Source organism: Zootoca vivipara, chromosome 11 (genome assembly GCF_965207765.1).
Source record: "Zootoca vivipara chromosome 11, rZooViv2.hap1.1, whole genome shotgun sequence".
NCBI lineage: Eukaryota > Metazoa > Chordata > Lepidosauria > Squamata > Lacertidae > Zootoca > Zootoca vivipara.
The window spans coordinates 20,320,148-20,341,283 of record NC_142594.1 but is presented as its reverse complement, the minus strand read 5'-3'; the positions used below and the strand labels follow the sequence as shown (position 1 = coordinate 20,341,283).

Below are 21,136 nucleotides of genomic sequence, written 5' to 3'. Positions count from 1 at the left end.
ATAATTCAGGACATGTTACAGCAAGGACAACAATAGTGACAGCAGTAGAACACTGTGTTAAACAGACTGGCAGCTTAGATGCCTCCAAGTAGTCCAGCGTGCTTTGGAAGTGGCACTAAGATAAGTGGAGAGTGGGCAAGAAAAAAAGTCAGTTAAAAATTACCAATAGTCTGTTGTTAAACCAAGTTCTTCAAAAGAAAAGCTTGGTGGTTTACATTTTACATGCATTTGAGACCTAGTTCCTTACATAATGTTCTACTTGGTACCTGTAATTAAAGCTTATTAATAGAGGGGGCAGTCTATCTGGAGTCACTTTATATAGTTTATTTATTTTTAAAAAATCTTTATTCTTTAATAAACCACCTCAAGGTGGCTTACAAAAAACACAATCAAAGGCAGGAACCTCAAAACCATTCAAATCACAGCAATCAAGAATAAAAGGTAGAATCAAGTCAAAACAGAAATCGATTTCAACAGTCATCAGTCTCTCCCAAAGCCTTCCTTTAAATGCAAAGTGTTCTTGAAAAACCAAAAAGAACTCAATGAAGCCATGCAGACTTTCTAGGAAGGGCCTTCCATGGTGCCCAAACTGAAAAGAGATACAAAAAGAAATGCCCTTTGTATCATCTCGCAAATGTCTATGTCTAACAGCAGGAGACCATGGAACACATTGATTAATTTATGGAAGGAGACATGTATAGGAGATCGATCGTAGTCCTTTTGGGGGGGGGGAGTTTAAAACTTTAAAGGTAAAAGCTAGCACTTGAATAGGCCCTGGAAATGCAGAGAGGAGTACCATGATCTGTCCAGCCAAACCAACTGAAGGTGCCTGAGAAACCTGCTTAGAAGCGTGTCTATATATTTACATCTCAGCTGCTCCTAACTATACAGCTCTTATAAATTCCCTTAACCTTTTTCAGAACTTTCCCATCTCAGAACTACAAATAATTTTTCTGAAGAGCTTTCTAATTTCTTTTCTATTGTTGTTGTTGTTGTTTAGTCGTTTAGTCGTGTCTGACTCTTCATGACCCCATGGACCATAGCACGCCAGGCTATGGTCAAACTCATGGTCAAACTCATGTTCGTAGCTTCGAGAACACTGTCCAACCATCTCGTCCTCTGTCAATCAGCCTTCTTTATGGTCCAGCTCTCACTTCCATACATCACTACTGGGAAAACCATAGCTTTAACTATACGGACCTTTGCCGGCAAGGTGATGTCTCTGCTTTTTAAGATGCTGTCTAGGTTTGTCATTGCTTTCCTCCCAAGAAGCAGGCATCTTTTAATTTCGTGACCACTGTCACCATCTGCAGTGATCATGGAACCCAAGAAAGTAAAATCCATCCTACATAGATCTTATTAAAACAGTACAGTCTGGTGGTTACTAATGCATTAATGACCATGGCTAGATCAGACTTCTCTAGGATAGTCTTCTCGAGTACAGGTAGTCTAGGTTGGGAAAAAGCACTCCTAGCTATATTTTTGGGGTGCTGTACACACAATGGCATCCTCAAGTCATTCATGTCCACAATATTCATTAATTTGAAGTGCAGTGTGCTGCAACGGCTTTAATACATTATGTGCCAAGAATGCACTTCTCAAGTACTTGCTGTGTACATGTGTACGCAGAGAGTGCTTACTCAGGTCACCTTATACTGACGATGCAGGGCTGTGTCCTGCCCCTCACCATCTATTTTTAACTTGTCTATCAATGGAAAAAAGGCAAAATAGGAAGCGACACAGTACTTAGTTGCCTCTGTATGCAGATATACTATATATCCTCTATATATCAGTATATCAACACACCTCTTTCCAGCTGCTCTCTTCCAAACATACTGACCTGTGTGCACAGACGATATGGATTGTAGCTGCTGTTTTAATGATCTTATCATGTGAATTTCAAGCACACCGAACAGTTACATCACTCTGTGGGCCATGACTCATTCTTTATCTTAACAAAGTATCTATAATTTCAATGATACCCATGATTTGATGTTGGTATAAAACATCATTATAATGTTGGTATAAAACAACATTATCAACATAAAATAATTGTTATTATTGGAGTTTGAGTTGTCTAGCATCTGATGCAGGTCATAATCTTACCCTATTACTGTATCAGTAGCATCGGACTAAAACATAGATTCTAAAAGTCAAAATCATCTTCCTAAGAGCCAACTTAAAAAACAAAAAGCCGAACTGCAAAAATTTGTGATTTTTCTGTTAGTAGGAATCTTAAACAGAATAAATTAATAACAAGTCTACATTCATAGACAACAAATAACTATGTAGTGAATATGAGGAGAAAAAAAAAATTCTGCCAAGATTAAATCTACAGTCAAAATTTATCTGAGTATCTGGAAGTCCCAAGATTAGGATTATTAAATTATAATGATAACCAACAGCCTAAACAGCAACTGTAAATTATCAATTATTTTTGCTCTGGTTTATTATGAGTGAGTTGGTGTTGCATTTGAGGGACCGGATGGATGCTTGCAGAATCATTCTCAAGTGCATTCATGTATTCCTGTTAGAGGAGACCCACAGCATGGCAATGGGTGATGGTTCCTTGCATTCACACAAAGAAAAGCCAGAAGCTTTATATATATATTTCTGAACATAAGAGTGAAGAGTCATAGTTTAGTGGCAGAGCATCTGCTTTCCATGCAGAAAGCCCCAGGTTCACTTCCCAGCATCTCCTGGGAGCACTGGAAAAGACTAGAGCCACAGCTGAAATCATGGAGCACATCAGTCAGTGTGAACAATATTTAGCTAGATGGAATTTATCTGGCTCAGTTTAAGGTAATCCCCTATGCTCCTGTAGGGGTGTTTCAAGAGGAAAATGCCTTTTGAACAGGAGTACCTTCCCATAAGGGACGCGGGTGACGCTGCGGTCTAAACCACAGAGCCTAGGGCTTGCTGATCAGAAGGTCGGCAGTTTGAATCCCTGTGATGGGGTGAGCTCTCATTGTTCGGTCCCAGCTCCTGCCAACCTAGCAGTTCGAAAGCACGTCAAAGTGCAAGTAGATAAATAGGTACCGCTCCGGCAGGAAGGTAAACAGCATTTCCATGCGCTGGTCTGGTTCACCAGAAGCGGCTTAGTCATGCTGGCCACATGACCCCGAAGCTGTACACCGGCTCCCTCGGCCAGTAAAGCGAGATGAGCGCCGCAACCCCAGAGTCGTCCATGACGGGACTGGACTTAATAGTCAGGGGTACCTTTACCTTTACCTTCCCATAAGGACTTCCTGTTCCTGTTCACTGACATCATACCGAAGATATACCAGAGCTCTCTTACTTTTGAGAAAAAGTGGAACTTCCCTGTGAAAGGAATGCTGACATTTTATCAGCTTGAAATTTTTAGTAGTAATTCAATTGACATGAATGGCATGGACACTGTTGACACCTGTGATCTTAAAAACCACACAAATTTATTTCATTACATGAACTAATAGTACCTGCTTTGATAGATATAATTTTACATGTACTGTGTATGTAAGCACTCATTTAACAGCAACTTCTATTTTTTGAAGCTCTAGCTATCTTTTAATGCATGTGTGAAATCCATATGACAGTGAACTAAAGGTCAGTTTTTGCATAAGTTTGCAAATTATTTTATCTATGTTGTTATTGTTAAACTGCTTTGTGATCTTTAAGACAAATCGATTAATAAAGGCAATTAAATAAATAAATATATAAATGTGCAACCAGACTCATTACTCCATGACTGAAGTGTTGAAGAAGGATGGAAGGAAGGGAGGGAGGGAGGTTTAAATAACTTGCAAAAACTCACAAGAAAAAGCTTAAAGACCAACATTTGAGCTACTTGCTGTAATACTTCAATAATTAAAATGAGCCACAAAGACAGTGTTTGACTGAGTTGCTGTGGTGTCTCAGGATACTCAAAAAATTGTGATGGCTGATAAAATGCCAATACTTTATAAATTACCCAGAACAGAATGGGCTGTGCTGTGGGTGGTAAAGTTTATGCCCCAGAAAACCAGATTTTGTTCTACCACAGGTATCTCATATTCATGAGAAAAATCTGTTTCCCCCCCCCCTCAGTGATGCCCCCTCACCCAAGTCAATTCTGGAACTAAATTGGAATAAAGGGTGGGGTTATTCCCCAGGCCATATTCATTTCTCACATGAAGGGGCAAACCAAAGACAAAGGAACTGAGGGGACTTAGACAAGGCGCCTGTTGCTGGGACACATGTTTTCCAGAATGGCCTTTTGCTGGGACACGTTTTTGAGAATGGCCTTTATATGGCATAAACCCTCAACTTCTAAACAAAGGCATTCATAGGGTCCCTTGTGCCCTTAGCAAGGAGTTGTATCGGCAATGCCCCAACTTTTACTGTGGTGCGAAAAGAACAGGAAGCTTCTCCCACATTTGATCTCGCCACGACAGCGGTGTGTCACCACACACATATACACCATACATTCCAGAGTCTGATTTTTGCACACACCCTTGGGCCTGGGCCCCCAGGGGGGCAGTTTCATCAATCCCTAAGTATGTGTCTGCTACTAAATGAGACTGTGGATGTTAGCATATTGTGTGCTTGACTATCCTTGTAGAATTTGGCTTGCCTTCAACTGCCTACTTTTGTTTTCTGGAATTATTGCTATGCATACTTTCCCCTCCAGCCTTAAATTGTGTTGTCCCCATCTCACAATTCACCATTACCTGTCAGGTCATTTCCCTGTATCTGTCTCTATAGCTGCCAGATCCCACACCTGACCCTACCCATATACTTGGGTACAATACTGTAATTATTTTGATATCTGATGTGATAGAGGCAGCACTATCAGAATGCTGAACATCTGTAATCTTGAGTGGGTAAATGGTGCATTCATGTGTCAATGGTGTGTGAGGTATATATGAATGATGCAAATCTCTGGGGTGTATGAAAATAACGCAAGAGAACGGAGTTCTTACCAGTTCTTGCAGGCCTCCACTTGCACACAAATGAATGACTGCCAAATACCAGTGTCCTGTCAATGATGTTCACACTCTTAACTGCTAAGTGAAAATTTAAAACAATGTCATCAAGTTGCCTCTCTCAGCAAAGTTTGGCTGCAAACAATTTATGTGAATTGTGCATTATTTAACTTGCCACTTAGTAGAAAATTGAACCAAACAAAATATGCACTCTTTGAAAAATGAAAGAGGTCTCCCTGAAAAGGAACAACACTATTAAGTATATCAAAGAAGATCAGACATAATGCTTATTATCATTAATGCTCCGGATGAAGGTTGTGGGACCAGACCATTTTAATACCTGTTCTTTCTCACAACTTAAAAGCTCACTAAACCCAAATAAAATATTTTTCTATTCTTCTGTTGCACACACAAGTTACAAAAATACTGGACAGCCAGTCACGTAATGTTTTAGAGTTCATCTAACAGCATGATTTCATTGCTGCCAACCTTTTTATATGTAGGTGGTGACAAAATGATTTTGGCTTAAAAACCCTTCAAAGATATTTGCAAATATATCTCTTTGCTTGTCAATAGATTTGCTCAATAACACAATTAAAAGCAGTGGCTGAGAGGAGCAATTGTTAAAAAAGGAAGAGAGAGAAAAGTCACTGTAAGCACATTAGGTGTGCATAGCAAAAGTTACATATTTCAAGAAGGGAATAGAGAGAAGTGAACTAGTATCAGCATCAAGCATCTGTTGCTGTAATGTATGTATAAAATGAGTGCCAGAACAAGAAGAGAATTTTATAGATCAACTGTTTGTCGAGTCGCCCACTGAACCAAGTCTTGAAATTACCGCATTCAGTGTGGCCATCTGTTTATTTTCACTAACAAAACTATGACCGTATCTTCAAGAGAAAAATTGTCAATATTTTAAAACACTAATATCACTACTGATTATTCATTCATGCCTCTTTCCTAATTTAGAAAAAAAATCTACATAATATGAACCTAAATAACTTCAAAAAGTAAATGCAGGCTTTCTCCAATGCAGGGAAAAACAGTATAAATTGGCTGCACACACCTATTTCTGAATATATGGTTACCTTAAAGAAGAAAGTTCATTCTCCTATATGGTGAGAGAAAATGCTCTTTTAACAATATTTGTTATCTTCTATTTGATGACAAGCAAGCACTTAGGGGTAGCTCACAGCTTTCTTTTTGCCACTTTTTTCACAAAGTATAATTTTCAACTTGCATGAAATGTGCAATTTGTGAGCCCATAATCTTAAACCACTGCAGATTTCCTGATCACTGAAGCACCAAAATGACACTTGCAAATCAAGGATTCATGGGCCTCTGAGACCAGTCCCAAACTGAAGAAAGCAGCCAAAAGTATCTCAACCTGCTTTGGGAAAGTAAATAATTGTCTAAGATCGTTTTAACATTTCATATTGCAAAATTTCACGGCTGAGAAGAAATTTGAACCAAAGTTTCCCACATGCAAATCCAATACTTTCATCTTTTGTATTACAGCTTTAGAAGACAGGGGAACCAAGGCATCTTAAATCCAGACATATTTATGTATGAAGAGTAATAAGCATCACTGCCACATACAGACACAAGTTCAGAAAAGAATAATGCCCCTGTCTCTAAAAGCTGATACCTCAGTGGGTTGTTTACCTAGTTGCAACTGCCACAGATTCCAATGAAACACATTCTAAAGTAGGGATCAGAGCCTAACTATAATATTTTCCTGGACTCTATAAAAGAATAATCAACATGTGTACAATGTTTCAAAGTTCTTATTCAGGAGAATAACCTGACTAAAGCAGACCACATACTAATAAAGTGCAACTTAATAAATCATGTGGAATCTTATTTTGTTCAAACCCTTACTAACTCCTAGCACCATCTGTTACCATCAAAACTATATGACAAGATATGATATATAATTAATAGGTAAACAACAATCTAATTAAAATGGACAAATACTCCATGTTCCTGCCATTTGGGAACTCTAATTACAGACTAAATTTTAAGCTTGAATTAAATATTTAAGCTGGAAAATTAACTTTCCTTCTCGAGCCTTGAATACATTAATACAGATATGTGAAGCGACTTCCTGATGGGAACTTAAACATGTAATTTAGTTTCATCAAAGCAGTTACTAATTGTTAAGCAGCAGTACCTTACCATATGTACACAATAGCTATTTAGAGCTGAAAAGGTGGTTTTAAAGCACCCCTCTGCAACCCTTTTCTGACATAAATATAAAATGTATATACAGCACAGCAGTTTACACTACACACTGAAAATAAATTACATGGAAACCTCAGAGTTCAATGCTCCTAGGTATTTATATGCACAAATATATCCAGAGAAACAAGCATACTTTTTTCCAATCAAGCCAGAACTTAAGTGGTCAGGTGCTAATTAAAACATCTCAACACTCAGACAACCATACACACGAAATTCGGACACAACAGCTAGTTCTCACCCAAATCACTCCAAATACATTTTTATTATGCATTATTTACAAAGGGACACATTGAATCCGACCTTAATGAAGTGGCAAAAAGAGAATCAGTCACCAAGGAAGGTGCCTGAAATACAGAAGGCAGGAAAAAATTATATTTAGATACGCAAGCCTCTCTGTCACTTGTCAACCACAGTAACAGTGGTAGATTATTAGAAGAGGTAAGTGTTCTATCCAGGTTTATCCTGCATGTGGCACATTTTCCATGCAACTTAACTGGGACACTGGTAAATCACATTTAGTTGTACCCAGGACAACTGGAAATTCTGAAATGTATGGGAGCTATGTAAGATTACAGTTCTAATTAGACTCTTAAGTACTATATAAGAAGCAACAGTTATGAGAGAGAGGAGGAAGAGAGCTTCCCCTATTTTGCATATATGCACTAAAAAGAAATATTAGCACTGAAAAGTACCTCTTTCAGTTCAGTTTCTCTGTTTATTGGATAGAAGCTGGAGTGTAATACCCATGATATTTTAGCTCCAAAGCCTATACCTCTACACCCATCCTATCATTCCAGGCACAGTTAACTGGTTGTTCACTGCCATCTAGGACCAAAACTCCAACTTAATGTGAACCATTATTACCAGTAGCCAATTGGAACCAAACCTATGCCGCTTGGTTTTGCCTTAGCATGCTGAGTGCTGGAGCGGCAACAGTTTCACCAGCGATATACCACTGAGTGAAGCTGTTGCCGTGGTCTGCCCCTCATACCAGTCCTGGGCGACACACTGATATATCGGCCAGGCCTAATTTGGCACAACGTACTATTAGGTGGTGCTGTGGGTAGCCACTGAGTCTAGGGCTTGCCGACCAGAAGGTCGGCGGTTCGAATCCCCGTGATGGGGGGAGCTCCCGTTGCTCAGTCCCTGCTCCTGCCAACCTAGCAATTCGAAAGCACGTCAAAGTACAAGCAGATAAATAGGTACCACTCCAGCAGGAAGGTAAACGGCATTTCCGTGCGCTGCTCTGGTTTACCAGACGCGGCTTAGTCATGCTGGCCACATGACCTGGAAGCAGTACGCCGGCTCCCTTGGCCAAAAAAGCAAGATGAGCACCGCAAACCCAGAGTCATCCGCGACTGGACCTAATGGTCAGGGGTCCCTTTACCTTTACTATTAGGGCAGAGGAGAAAACCCATACTGAATCTATAAGAATAGTGACATGTGACCAAAGGTGCGTATAATCAGCTCCAACACTCTTAAAAACATTGGATCAAACAGCAACGAGACCACTATAAAAGGTAGGTGTGGAAAGGCCCATAGTCGACAACAACTGCAAAGCACCACATTGGCTATCCCAGTATAGAAATTCAGTTACAGTAAACTGAGTCACAAAACAACACCCTGATATTTTATGATATGGTGGTATAGAAATACAGGGGTGACAACACAAGTTGTTGTGTGCCTGACTGACTTCTGAGTATACTTTTAAGGTAATATTACGTTTGGTTTCTATTGCTGGCTGATATAAAGTCTCAGTCACAATATCCCATGGTGTTAGGAGATGGATTCTAAGAGTTTAAAGCTGCAAAGCTCTTAAAAACTGTAACTGACATTTTGCCACTGTTTACCACAATCATTTGGCATCATAAAAAATGACATATTGAGCTAGATGACTTGACATTTTATTGAGATATTAGGCTGTAATAATTTTTTTAAAAAAACTTAACTCGCTTGGTTGCTTTGTCCTGATTGTTTGACAACATTGAGCTCCCACTGAGCTATATAGTTCTGTTGGTGATAAAATATTAGTTTCTTCCTAATTTCAGCAGTTAGTGAGGTATTTTTTGCCTAAAGTAAAGCTAACATTGCTTAAACAAAATGTAACTATGTTGGTCCATAAGACAAAATTCCAAAATCCATAGCTGGGCTGTATTATCTTTATTGGGATCAACCAAATTATCAAAAATGCCACAAAAGTATGACAAGCTACCCTCCAGAACTCTTCATGAGACAAGATGTCCCCTTCCCTCCCTACTTTGTGTAACTTCTTGCAATACAAAGAGTTATTGAGAATTTGAAAGCTTACCACACTTTTGTGACTCTTTGGTTGGTTCCAATAAAGGTAAAAGGTAAAGGTAAAGGGACCCTTGAGCATTAGATCCAGTCATGACCGACTCTGGGGTTGCGGTGCTCATCTCGCGTTATTGGCCGAGGGAGCCAGCGTACAGCTTCGGGGTCATGTGGCCAGCGTGACAAAGTCACTCCTGGCGAACCAGAGCAGCACAAGGAAACGCCATTTACCTTCCCGCTGTATTTATCTACTTGCAGTTTGACGTGCTTTCGAACTGCTAGGTGGGCAGGAGCTGGGACCAAGCAATGGGAGCTCACCCCGTTGCGGGGATTTGAACTGCTGACCTTTTGATCGGCAAGCCCTAGGCTCTGTGGTTTAACCCACAGTGCCACCCACGTCCCTTCCAATAAAGGTACTCTGAATTTAATTTATTGATCAAAAACTGGCAGTTTCACTAAAACCTAATTTCTTTCTTTTCTGTTTTTGCAACTAACTCAATGGACCCAATAAATATGTAGTTAAATTGAAAGGTGTTTTGTTTGTTTGTTTGTTTTGTCATATGTTTCTAAACAACAAGTTTACCAGTATTTGCTGGTTAAATGAGTGAAAATAAATACTGTTATAATGACATCTCCCGTCTCTTCTCCCTATAACATGACATTTTTTAAAATCACAGGCTTAGGTTGCATTCCAGGCAGCTCCTTAACACATATTTCCAGGCTGAAGCATATGCAGCTAGGTTTTTCTCTTTCATTTGTGGATTATATAGAAAATTAGATTTTTCTTTAACTCTACTAATAAACTGCTGCCACCATGTATAAATTTTATGAAACAAACAAACAAACAAACCTTTTTTTAAAAAAGCCTCCCTTAATTTTGCCTCTTTTTATGGTAGGCTAGTTAACATAGCATAGGCATGAGATAGACCCCCAAGTGAAACAGAGCTTAAACACAACCAAGAAGACCTTTATTATTAATATATGCAAGAACAGAATTAATTTATACGAGCAAAAACAGGATTAAATTAAAGATTTCAGGATAATATTCTGATGTATACTAAAATGTTGGAACTTCAGAAGTTATGGCTTATTTAAACATAGCATAGTTACGAAATAATATGGAATTCACAGTTGTTATGTAAACTTCACCACCAATAAGTTTAGTCCTTTTTAAGGCCCTGATCAATGTGAATAGAATTGATAACCTACTTTCACAATTGTAAGGCCCCATACATTGCAACCTTTTTGCAGAGGTCCAATGCCTATTAAAGTTTACCTCATGTTTCATGTCAAACTGAAGTACTGAGCCATAGTTCAAAACATGAAACACCTATCGCCGTTATATTAAAATATAATTTCTTCACAATATATAATTACACCCCACAACATAAATAGCCCAGCAAAATTAATTTTGGGTGTGTGTGTGAGAGAGAGACTTCTATGTGTAGAAGTGTCACTAAGACCCGCCCCCATATCAAAAAGAAAAAGATCTTGGGAATATTGACACCTTGCGTATACATTTTTGGATAAACTCAGCGGCTTTTAAACATGTCAATGTTTCAGTATCAATCATTCCTAACTTTCCCAGCCATGGGGATCAACCCAGTGAGCACCAGTCTATTCAAATGCATTCAAGCTTGGTTCATTTAGCAGGATCAAGTCATTAGAACATAAACTCTTGACTTTTTGCAATTGGGATAACATCAAATTCTTCACACTACAGACAATATGAACCGCAACTGCCTTCTACCACATGGTATCTCATTTGCAACAACACCAATTAAAACATACTTGGAAGCATCCACATGGAATTAAAAATACATGGTATATAGCTTGATGTATTTTTGTGTTTTGAATGGTATAAAATGTTAAGCATGTGGCATGCCGTGTGCGTTGTGTAAAAGCAACACTTTGACCATAAACCTAGGGCATTCTGCGCCTTCAATCAAACCATTGCAATTAATATGAAATTCTAAATACAGAATATAATGCCACATAAATACTATAACAGCCAAGTCCTGTCTAAGAAGCCATATGTTTTTCCCCATTGTTCAAAAAAAGGAGATGACTTCCCGTCACTTATGTTTCTGATTAGCAAGGTGATTTATGCCACAATCACTAAAAATGCCAGCAAGTGAATGAGAAAATGCATAGTGACTGCACCAGATGTGCACAATAAACAGGAATCCCATTGTAATCTCTGGTACTTAGTTTATATGAAGGTAATGTAAGAAACACTCTTGGATATGGCAAAGTCACTTTTTTTAACATTTGACTATAAATGATATGAAATAAATTGTGTGTTTTATACTTTATGGCATGCATACATTGATAAATTAGGTACAGTTTTGTATCCCGACTTATCTTCAAGACAAACCTGGCTAAGATCATGGGGATTAATTGCTTCAGAAGTGTGAAATGCAGCTTTTCCATTCTTTTCTGCACACTCAGTGAAGAAACAATGATTAATCACTGTTTAACTATTCTCTTGAGGATCTACAAGATTGCCAAAGCAGGATTTATCCTCATAAATCCAAAAAAACAGAGGTTTAGATTTGCTGCCAACAACTGAACGAACATGAACTTAAAGCCATTCGTTATCAGATTAAAACCATGTCAAGGCTTTAGAACCCTACAAGCACAAAATTCTCTTTAAATCTCCCACTAAACAATGGGGATTGCATTATCAAATCAAATATTAAAAATAGGTATTTCAATATTGGAACATATACCTTGAAAAAATGTTCCTCTAAAATAAAGCTTTATACCAACAAAGGCCCGAAACCCAGCTTAATAGACCCAAAATAATAGTAAAAGGGTAGGGGCAGAATACAGTTTCCAGTACCAGCATAAACAAATGCTAGTGCAGCTGAAATTGTGTCATTTCTACTTTTCTTTTTCTTTGTTCTTTTTACAAGTATCAATTATCCTGAAACCAGAAAGCACAAGCTTTCTGCTATTGATACTAAAAGCGAAAAATCAAATCTATTTCAGAAATAGCAGAAAGCATATTTTTCACACTTATGAAAACAAAAACAGTTACTGTTTCCAAATATTAAAAAGGTGAACTGAAATAGCAAATGGTGTATTTAATCACATTTGCTTATGGTTCAAAATGTCAGCTGACAGCATTTGTAGAGAACTGACTGAGAAGACTGGAGAGACCTATGATATCTTGATGAAACGGGGTACTGGTAGAATGAGCAGGTGCAAAAAGAGAGAAATGGGTGTGGGAGGAGAAAACCGGGGCCTGTTATATTTGTCCAATTTTGCACTTAAGTTTCTTAGAGATGTTCAATGTTTTACAGTTTTTTATGCATGTGGAAAATGGCTTATTAGCACCAGTGGGAGGCATGGTAAGGTTACCCTGCTCAACTGACCTCTGTCTTACTGAGTAACTGCAGCACATCAAGATAAGGTCAGTGGAGTGCAAACGCACCAGCAGAAATACTGGACTGGCTCTGCATCCCTCAGCCTGATACAAGTCAGTTAAGTGGTGAAGCCCCACCAGACTGTCTGCTACTGTTTGTTGGGGAAGGAGAGAGATGGAATAACTAATTAAGATAGGAGAAAGGAGGGGTATAGCAGGGAGAAAGTCATAGTCATTCGTAATTTATTTATATACCACACTTTATATAGATACATTGGACCATACATTGCGCTATAGAAAATGGGCAATATAAGTACAGTATATTGTCATAGGGCTGGGGGTTAGTCTATATGTCAGCCTTGAATTCCACTCCAAGCCTGTGGTTTTATATCTGTAAGGTAAGATTCTGTAGAAAAAAAGAGGCTGCTAAAGTTTTCAATCAAGGCTCTCTGTTAAGGTAAGGACCCTAGCCAGGTTTGTTAAGTATCTCTTTGCATGGGGAAAAGGCCTTCCCACCCTTTGCTGGTGGTAGGTGATGTCATGGTGAGTGTAACAAACTACAAACTTATAGCAGTCTCGTGTAGAACCTGGACTGGAAGACTCAGAGGCCACATCTGCTCTGTGTGCTGAAACCTAAGCAGGACACAAGATCTGTTTGGAATGTTAATACTATGGGCCCTTCCATCTAACACTCAACCTGTATAAGCGTGCAAATAGAACCATGCATCACATAGACACCACCATCTTCAGTGACCTTCACTAGAAGGAAACCAAGGTAAGTTTCAGGACACTTGAAATCATTTAAAATCACTAAGTGGTATACAGTAAAGATGCATTAAAATTACATTACAACAGCTACCAATAGGCTAGGGCAGACATAGAATTAACAATGAACTGGTACTAATGGACAGCAAAGCCTGTGAAAATAGATGAGGTTTTGGCAAGCAAAAAAACTGCTTGCTATTCCAAAACAATGACGGTGTTAATAATTGCCTTAGTTCAGAATTCCACAGAAACAGTAAGACAACTGAAATGGCCCCTACCCCCTTTTTTGCCATGAGGACAAATATTTGTAGGTTGTAGCATAGCAACATGGTGTTCATCAGGTGCTTATTGACCAGGTAGATCAATATGGAAGAAGGCACGATCTCCAATATCCTGATCTCGCATTGCTTGGGACAGAACTAAAATCTTAAATCTAGCACTTCAAAGAGCCAGTGAGCTCTTTTAAGAGTCATGTGAGAGTGGTTTGGGGGTTATAGGTGGGTATTTTATTACTTTTAATTGTATTATGTTTGTATATCCTCCGAACTGTCCTTTAATGTTCTGGAGAATGGCAGAATGCCCACACAACAACCTAGTCACTGCAATTTGCACTAGCTGCTGCTTATGGACCAGTCTTAAGGGCAGCCCCACACAGAATTTACTTTAACAGTCCAATCTGGAGGTTACCAATCCATGAGATATAGTGGGAAAGCTATCCTTGTTTAGGAATAAATGACATATAAGCTGAAGTTGGTAAAAGATGCTCCTAGCCATCATCACCACCGGGTCCTCCAGTGAAAAAAGCTAACCAACAGACTGAAACTGACACGGGTATAAATAACAGAGGATTCCCTCACCCCGGTATTGCTCCCCTTTATTACATAGCCCAACAAGACAATAACCAAAACCCACTGACAGCACACAAATCAATATGGCTCATTTGACCCAACAATTCCCCCTCCCAAATAAACTTCACTGCAGCCAACTAAAGACAAGCAACCACACCCTGCCCCCCCCAACCTCTCTCAATGCCAACGAAACACAATAAATGAATAGAAAGGGAACCTACCCAAGTGGCGCTGATACAAAACCTCAGACATACACTAAGCAAAAGAATGTAAGCTTCACCACCCCTCCTCCCTTCTCTTCTTCCCCAACCTTATACTGATATTACCCACAACATTAATGTCTTTCACCACAAATTGTTGAATCTGTAGTTATGGGTGGAAGGGAGGTCAGGTGGTATGGTGGTATATACGCCATGGTATATACGCTGTGCTGTTATATTGTGAGGGGAATAGTGGTTGTATGAGGTACTTTTTTATTTTCTTTACATTGCAATGTAGTTGAAGCAAAATTCCAAGTATGGTTGATACTTGGCCAATAAATTATTCTATTCTATGTAACTGATCAGTAGAAATTATTCTATTATTCTAAGTCTCAAGTCTGCTTCCTAGCCATTTAAACAGCCCTCACCTAGGGCCTTACCCTTGTCAGGTTCCCCACCCACCCACAGTTGGTTCAAGTTAATAGTCAAGGTCCGGAATTTCCTGTGGCTACGGCGGTTGCCATTTTATGGGGCCAGGTAGGAATTTGTCCACCAGGCAAATGGGCTCCAACCCAGTGGTTTTGCCTACCTCATAGCAATAGTCACAACTGGGTTGGGCATTGGGGCAATCCTTTGTCTTAGATGGAGGGGAGGTTGTAATCTCCGCCTACCCCTCCAAACGCTAGGGTATTTCGTTAAAGGGATCTGGGTGGTCATGTCTGCATGCCCAGGCGGGGCCAGGGCCGAAGACACTCCCCCAGATGGCGGTCCCTTCAGGGGTCACCCTATTTGATGTAAGTACTAGGCCTCCCCACTTGGACTGGCCTACACGTCACTTCCGGTGCGTGGGCAGGAAGTATTTCAATTGCCCCATGCCCAAGCCAAACCTCTTTCATCTGTATTCAATAAAGTTGTGGCCTATTTCGATCCAAACCAGTCTTGGTAGTCTCTTATTTGTCTGGTGTCAGGGTCTGAGGAACACGATGCCTAGGCCTGCAATTGAGTTCAGATGTCATATTTGCAGTCTACTGTACAGGTCCATTAGAAAGTTCTGACTAGTTTGTGAATTTGGATGGTTGGCTTCAGTCATGCCTTTCTGAAAAGAGAAGGGTTCCTTCCAAACACTGATGGGACTCTGAACCAGTCTCTTATAGCAAGGAGACCACAAAAGCTTACAGCCTTTAAGATACTGCAGGACTCTTTGTTCTTCTGCAACAGTATAATATAGCTGCTGCTGCTCTCTCTCTCTATATATATATGCTCATACACACACACCCCAACATCAACAACATATACATATAAAAGTTATTGTCAGTTATAAGTTACTGTTACCAAGGGACTGGAATAATTTATGTAACATCTGTTTTCATATTTTTTCTAATTAACATAAATATTTAACGCATAAATGCTCAGGCCACTTCTTTTGCTACTGATTCCCCACCACCACCACCTTTAAAGAAAAAAAGTCTGTACTAAAAATAGGCAGGCTCTGATATTTAACTTGAAACATCCTTAGATGTGCAAGAAACAAAACATTCCTGTAGAAATGTAGTTAATGTCAGCTGGAACAGTGGAAGGAATATGCCAAAAATATCAATAGTACCTAATGTATATCCTAAATAAGAGTGTGCACAAGCGATTTCGGAATGTACGGTAATAGTAATTAATATATTGAACAGTATCCAATGCAAGGAATTATGAACCAAGAGGAATGTGCAGACTTAATGTCCAAAACTCATGCCTCACAAAGTTTAGTAGGTTTTTCTGCACTGCCATAAGATGTAGGGATTTTTACTAACTCTGTAATTGCTGTGCTGTCTTTTAGTCTCCTAAATACGAAAGCCTACAACTTAGGTGTCTTATGAACCCTAGATATTCCTAGTTCAAATCTTACATTGGCTATAAACTTAGTGGACTCCTCCAGAAGATCTCTTTAGAAGATGCCTTATACCAAGTCAGGCCACTGGTCCATCTTGTTCAATACTGCCTGCACTGACTGGAAGTGGATCTCCAGGGTTTCAGAGAGTAAACTCTACCAGCCCCACCTGGAGATGCCAGTGATTTAACCTGAGACCTTCTGCATACAAAGCAGATGCTCTACATATGAGCTATGGCCCTCTTCCATGAAATGGAAATTCTTCATCATTCATCCAGCAACTCTTGCTCCTCTAAATGTACCCAGGACTTCTTCACCCTCATTACCATAAAAGATAACTGGCAAAGTTGGAATGCTTCATAATATAACAAAAGATATAGAAGTTTCCATCCTACTCCACTCGCTTTTCTGAAATACAATTTCATAAGAAGACAAGGAGGTTTTCCCTGGAAAACCAACTTGTTGATCTTCCCTTTGCCATGATCGTAACATTCTCCAGTGGAGGATGATTGTGAGGACCTGGAAAAGCAACAGAAAACGAGGTAGCAGCTTCAGTTACATTTTAGTAAATTGTCTCAAAACAGGTAATTTCAATTTATGGCCAACATTTATCCTTGGACATTTACCTGAGTTTAGTTTAAATAGCTTTCTAAGTGTTCTAGGAAAATTCATTTTCATTTTGTTTCATTTCATTGGTTTAAAGCAATTTTGCTTTTGTTTTAAAGCAATTATGTTGCACTAGGGTGACAAGAGCACTTTAAACTTAAAGTTCTGGTATGTGCTTTAATGCCAGCCTTAAATAGTGATCGTCTGGAGACACCCAGCATATGGCACCAGGTAATCCACTATTTTCTCTCTCACACACATACATACACAAATTCAATATAGAGACAGTAATACTGACCTACATTATGGGGCTATTGCAAGGATTATTGTGATAAAGTATGCAAAATGCTTTGAAAACATGAAATGCTCCACATAAAAAGTATCATCATCATTATCAGGTAAACAGCTCATATCATTATAGAGTACTCTACCCAGCACAGGAAGAGGCCAGGTATGACAACAGAAAAAATCCATTATAGATAACCACCATTTTTTTAAAAAAACATAGTTCATCTTAACTTTCTTCATAATGCCAATACCATGAGCAGTGCCTATTGTGAGTAATATGGGCATTAGCATAAAATAGTTGCAATGAAAAGAGAAAACTCAGAATAAAAGATTAAAAGGATAATAATCTTTAGCAGTGAGTTATTGTTTAAAAGTTGTGTTCCAAGTAATAGTGTGCTATAATGGTGTTAAGTATATTTAATTTCCAACAAAAATAAAGCATGTTTGGCTTGCATTTCTAAATTGCATATAAGCTGTTAGAATCAGGAAACAGCTTAAACCTAGCTTAGAACATGTGTTTGCATGGCCTGATACAAACCTTTTCTATTTGAAATCTATTAGCAGAAGTACAGTTATCACTGACCCTACAGGTTTTAAATATTAGTTATGTTCTTGTAAATCAGATAATTTTCTGGCTTTATTAGCAACAGAATGTCACTGTTCTCTCTCATATATTTAGTATTTTTCTTAAATAACAAGCTATATTTCTTCACATTTGATTGACATAAGATTCACTATATTCAGGGGAGAACGAGGAACTAGTAAACAACATTGCTCCAGCTCAGCATTCAAATGGGTTTGACTGCCCTGTTTTGGAAAACTGTTATGAACAAGGTATTCCATATCCTATCATTTCAAGGAATAGACATACATTTCAAGGAATAGACAATGTACTATACTATTTTGAGAAGCGATATATGTTCAAGAAACCTGCTGCTCAGTGAGAAAGGGGTCAAGCATTCAACAGTATTCCAAAAGAAAACTAGCAAAGGTTTAGGGCTTTGTGAGAGTTCAGTGCAACTACTGACAAAGTGCCTGTCAAGGGCCCAGGGTAAGAGAGAGACGGTGTGTGTGTGTGTGTGTGTGTGTGTGTGTGTGTGTGTGTGTGTGTAGCTTTTGACTTAAGAGACTGTGGAGACAATGGTAACATTGCAGTGGGACTCAGAAAAAAGGTCAGGAAATAGATTTTTAAGAAAGAAGTATATCATTAGCTAAAAAGGTAAAGGTAAAGGACCCATGACAGTTAAGTCCAGTCGTGAATGACTCTGGGGTTGCAGCACTCATCTCGCTTTACTGGCCGAGGGAGCCGATGTTTGTCTGCAGACAGTTTTTCCAAGTCATCTGGCGAAACCAGAGCAGCGCACGGAAACGCCGTTTACCTTCCTGCTGGAGTGGTACCTATTTATCTACTTGCACTGTCATGCTTGCAAACTGGAAAGGGGCAGTAGTTTAAGGGAATGCAGGTGAGCATCAATCACAAACATCAAAAGGTAGGGAAGGGAAGATTTACTTGTAAAATGTGGGTAGAACTCAGGAGGGGACGGGGCATTCAAGGAATCAATAGAATTTCAGAGCAATTATGTTTTGTGTGCAAAAACGTACAAAAGAATATGGAGAGGCAGTCCAAGGCAAAACCAAATTGTCTTTGACTTGATTAATAAGGGCTGGCAGGCTTTTCTGGATTCTGCAATGGTATTATACCTCGTGCACAGTGCCCCTTCATCTTTAAGGCTCAATCATTAAATCCAGAGGAAAGTAGGGTACTTATGCTTTCAGCAGTCTCTTGTTAACTGAACATGAGTGTGTGGGGATAACAATGCCCTTGTACATATCACTGCAGGGCACTTACATCTAATTTTGCCAGGCATAGACAACATCCAGGCCTGCTCCGGTCTCCCCCTACTCTCCAGTTTTACATGTTATATCATTTATCTTAGGACTTTAAAAATGTAAATCTCTTTGGGTGCCTTGGCAGAAAGGCAGTGGAGAAATGCAATGAAGAGCACTCCCAAAGCATCATCCCCTGGAAACGACCATCCAAACGGGACCAGAACAACCACAAAGCAGTGCTACCTACCCCTAACTTGGGCAGCTGCTCCAGAAGGATACAATGGTCAATGGTACTGAAAACAGCTGAGAGGTCAAGGAAAATTGACATGGACACATTTCCCCTACCTTTTCCCCAAAAGAGGTCATTATGCAGGGCAATCAAAGCAGTTCCTGTGCCCAAACCCCAACTGAAATGGATCTAGGAAATCAGTTTCCTCCGAGAGTGCCTAGATCTGGTCCATGACCATTCGCTTAAAAATCTTGCCCAAGAAGGGCAGACAGGCAACTGACTGGTAATTAGATTTGGGGGGGGGGCTTGCACATGGCACAGTCACTGCCTGTGCTGTGGGCCCCTTACCTAGTTTGCCTCACCTCCCATACCATACCTCTCCCTGCCCAGAACCACTGTGATTGGCCCCCTTTCTCTCCCCAGTTCCTTTCCTCCCAGATACATCTTCCCTCCCTCCATAAAAACAAGGAGCAAGGCTAGAAGGAGAGAGGTGGTAGCTGTAGGTGTTGGATTGATTCCTCTCCCCGCCCCCTTCCCCTGTTCACCTTCCTGCCACAAACAGAAGTCTCTTGGTTCCAGGGCCAAACCTCTGGCCTGCAGATGGGAACTTCTGTACTCTCTGGCCTTCAGAAATGTAGAAGGCGCCCGGCATAGCTGCCAAGTTTTCCCTTTTCTCACGAGGAAGCCTATTCAGCATAAAGGAATTTCCCTTAAAAAAAGGGAGAACTTGGCAGCTATGGCGCCCGGTTCCTTGGGCCCAGGAAAAGGTGCCTGTGAGGGTCCTGGCTGTGCTTCTAGAGCCCCTGCTAATGTAGAATCTGATGTAGCGGGCTCCTGCCCATCAGCCTCAAGTTTGGTGGACCTATGGTCACCATCATCAGGCTCAAATTGAAGAATCTGGTTCGGGTCCTAAACTGGTGACTCTGCAGTCTTGGTTGCTACTAGACTCTGGGCTCATGACGCTCCTGTACTCAATAGTTTCATTGTGCCCTGGGTAAGGAGACTATTAGGTTAAAACTTCTTTTATACAATATTCTAGATTAGCTCCCTCCAATCTTATTCTTACGGTACTTCTAAAAGTAATTTGACAATAATTTTACCAATGCACTTTAAATAATCAGGCTGGAGATGTAGATGTTAGTTATTTGTGTTATAATAGCAACAGTTAACTTAAAGCTTAATATATAGCTCTTAAAATAAAATATATTGATTTAACATTAACTGTACTATATCATTTTTAGCTACGAAAGCGACATTAAACATTTGTTTAAAATAACCTTTACAGATAAATGTCAGTAAAAGATAACTGAAGGAATAAACTTCCTGTTTTCATCTGCTCTAAGGACATGAAATACAGGAAAAGTTTCTATGTTAATTTATCTTATACCTCTGAAATCTGCTAACCTAAAATTTTAGAATTATAAATTATGCTTTGCAAACAGGCGAATCTCTTCCTTTGAACCCTTAGCAGGAGAAATATTCCTATGTATGCTGCCCACTGCAATTCAATTTATTTCTATGCTAAGAAAATTATGTTGCCAGTATTTTCAGATACCCAAGTGTTTTATAACATAACATCTGGTAGATTATGTAGCCTGTACCAAAAATATACAATACTTTGCTACTACATTCCTTCATCACCGTT

The 21,136-nt window shown here is 39.5% G+C and overlaps 1 protein-coding gene across 19 annotated transcripts in view; it reads right to left on the bottom strand.

The window, feature by feature from the left end:
• TBC1D5 (TBC1 domain family member 5) overlaps nt 1-21,136 on the bottom strand; it is a 247,210-nt gene that overhangs the window by 183,938 nt on the left and 42,136 nt on the right. For 5 of the 19 annotated variants that reach the window (XM_088654076.1, XM_088654084.1, XM_088654083.1 and 2 more), the window contains exon 3: nt 4,941-5,024. The exons of 13 other annotated variants lie outside the window; for them this stretch is intronic. The gene's annotated coding sequence lies outside the window, so the exon portion shown is untranslated. The remainder of the gene's footprint in view (nt 1-4,940; nt 5,025-21,136) is intronic. One more of the 19 variants, XM_088654082.1, reaches the window with a different exon arrangement.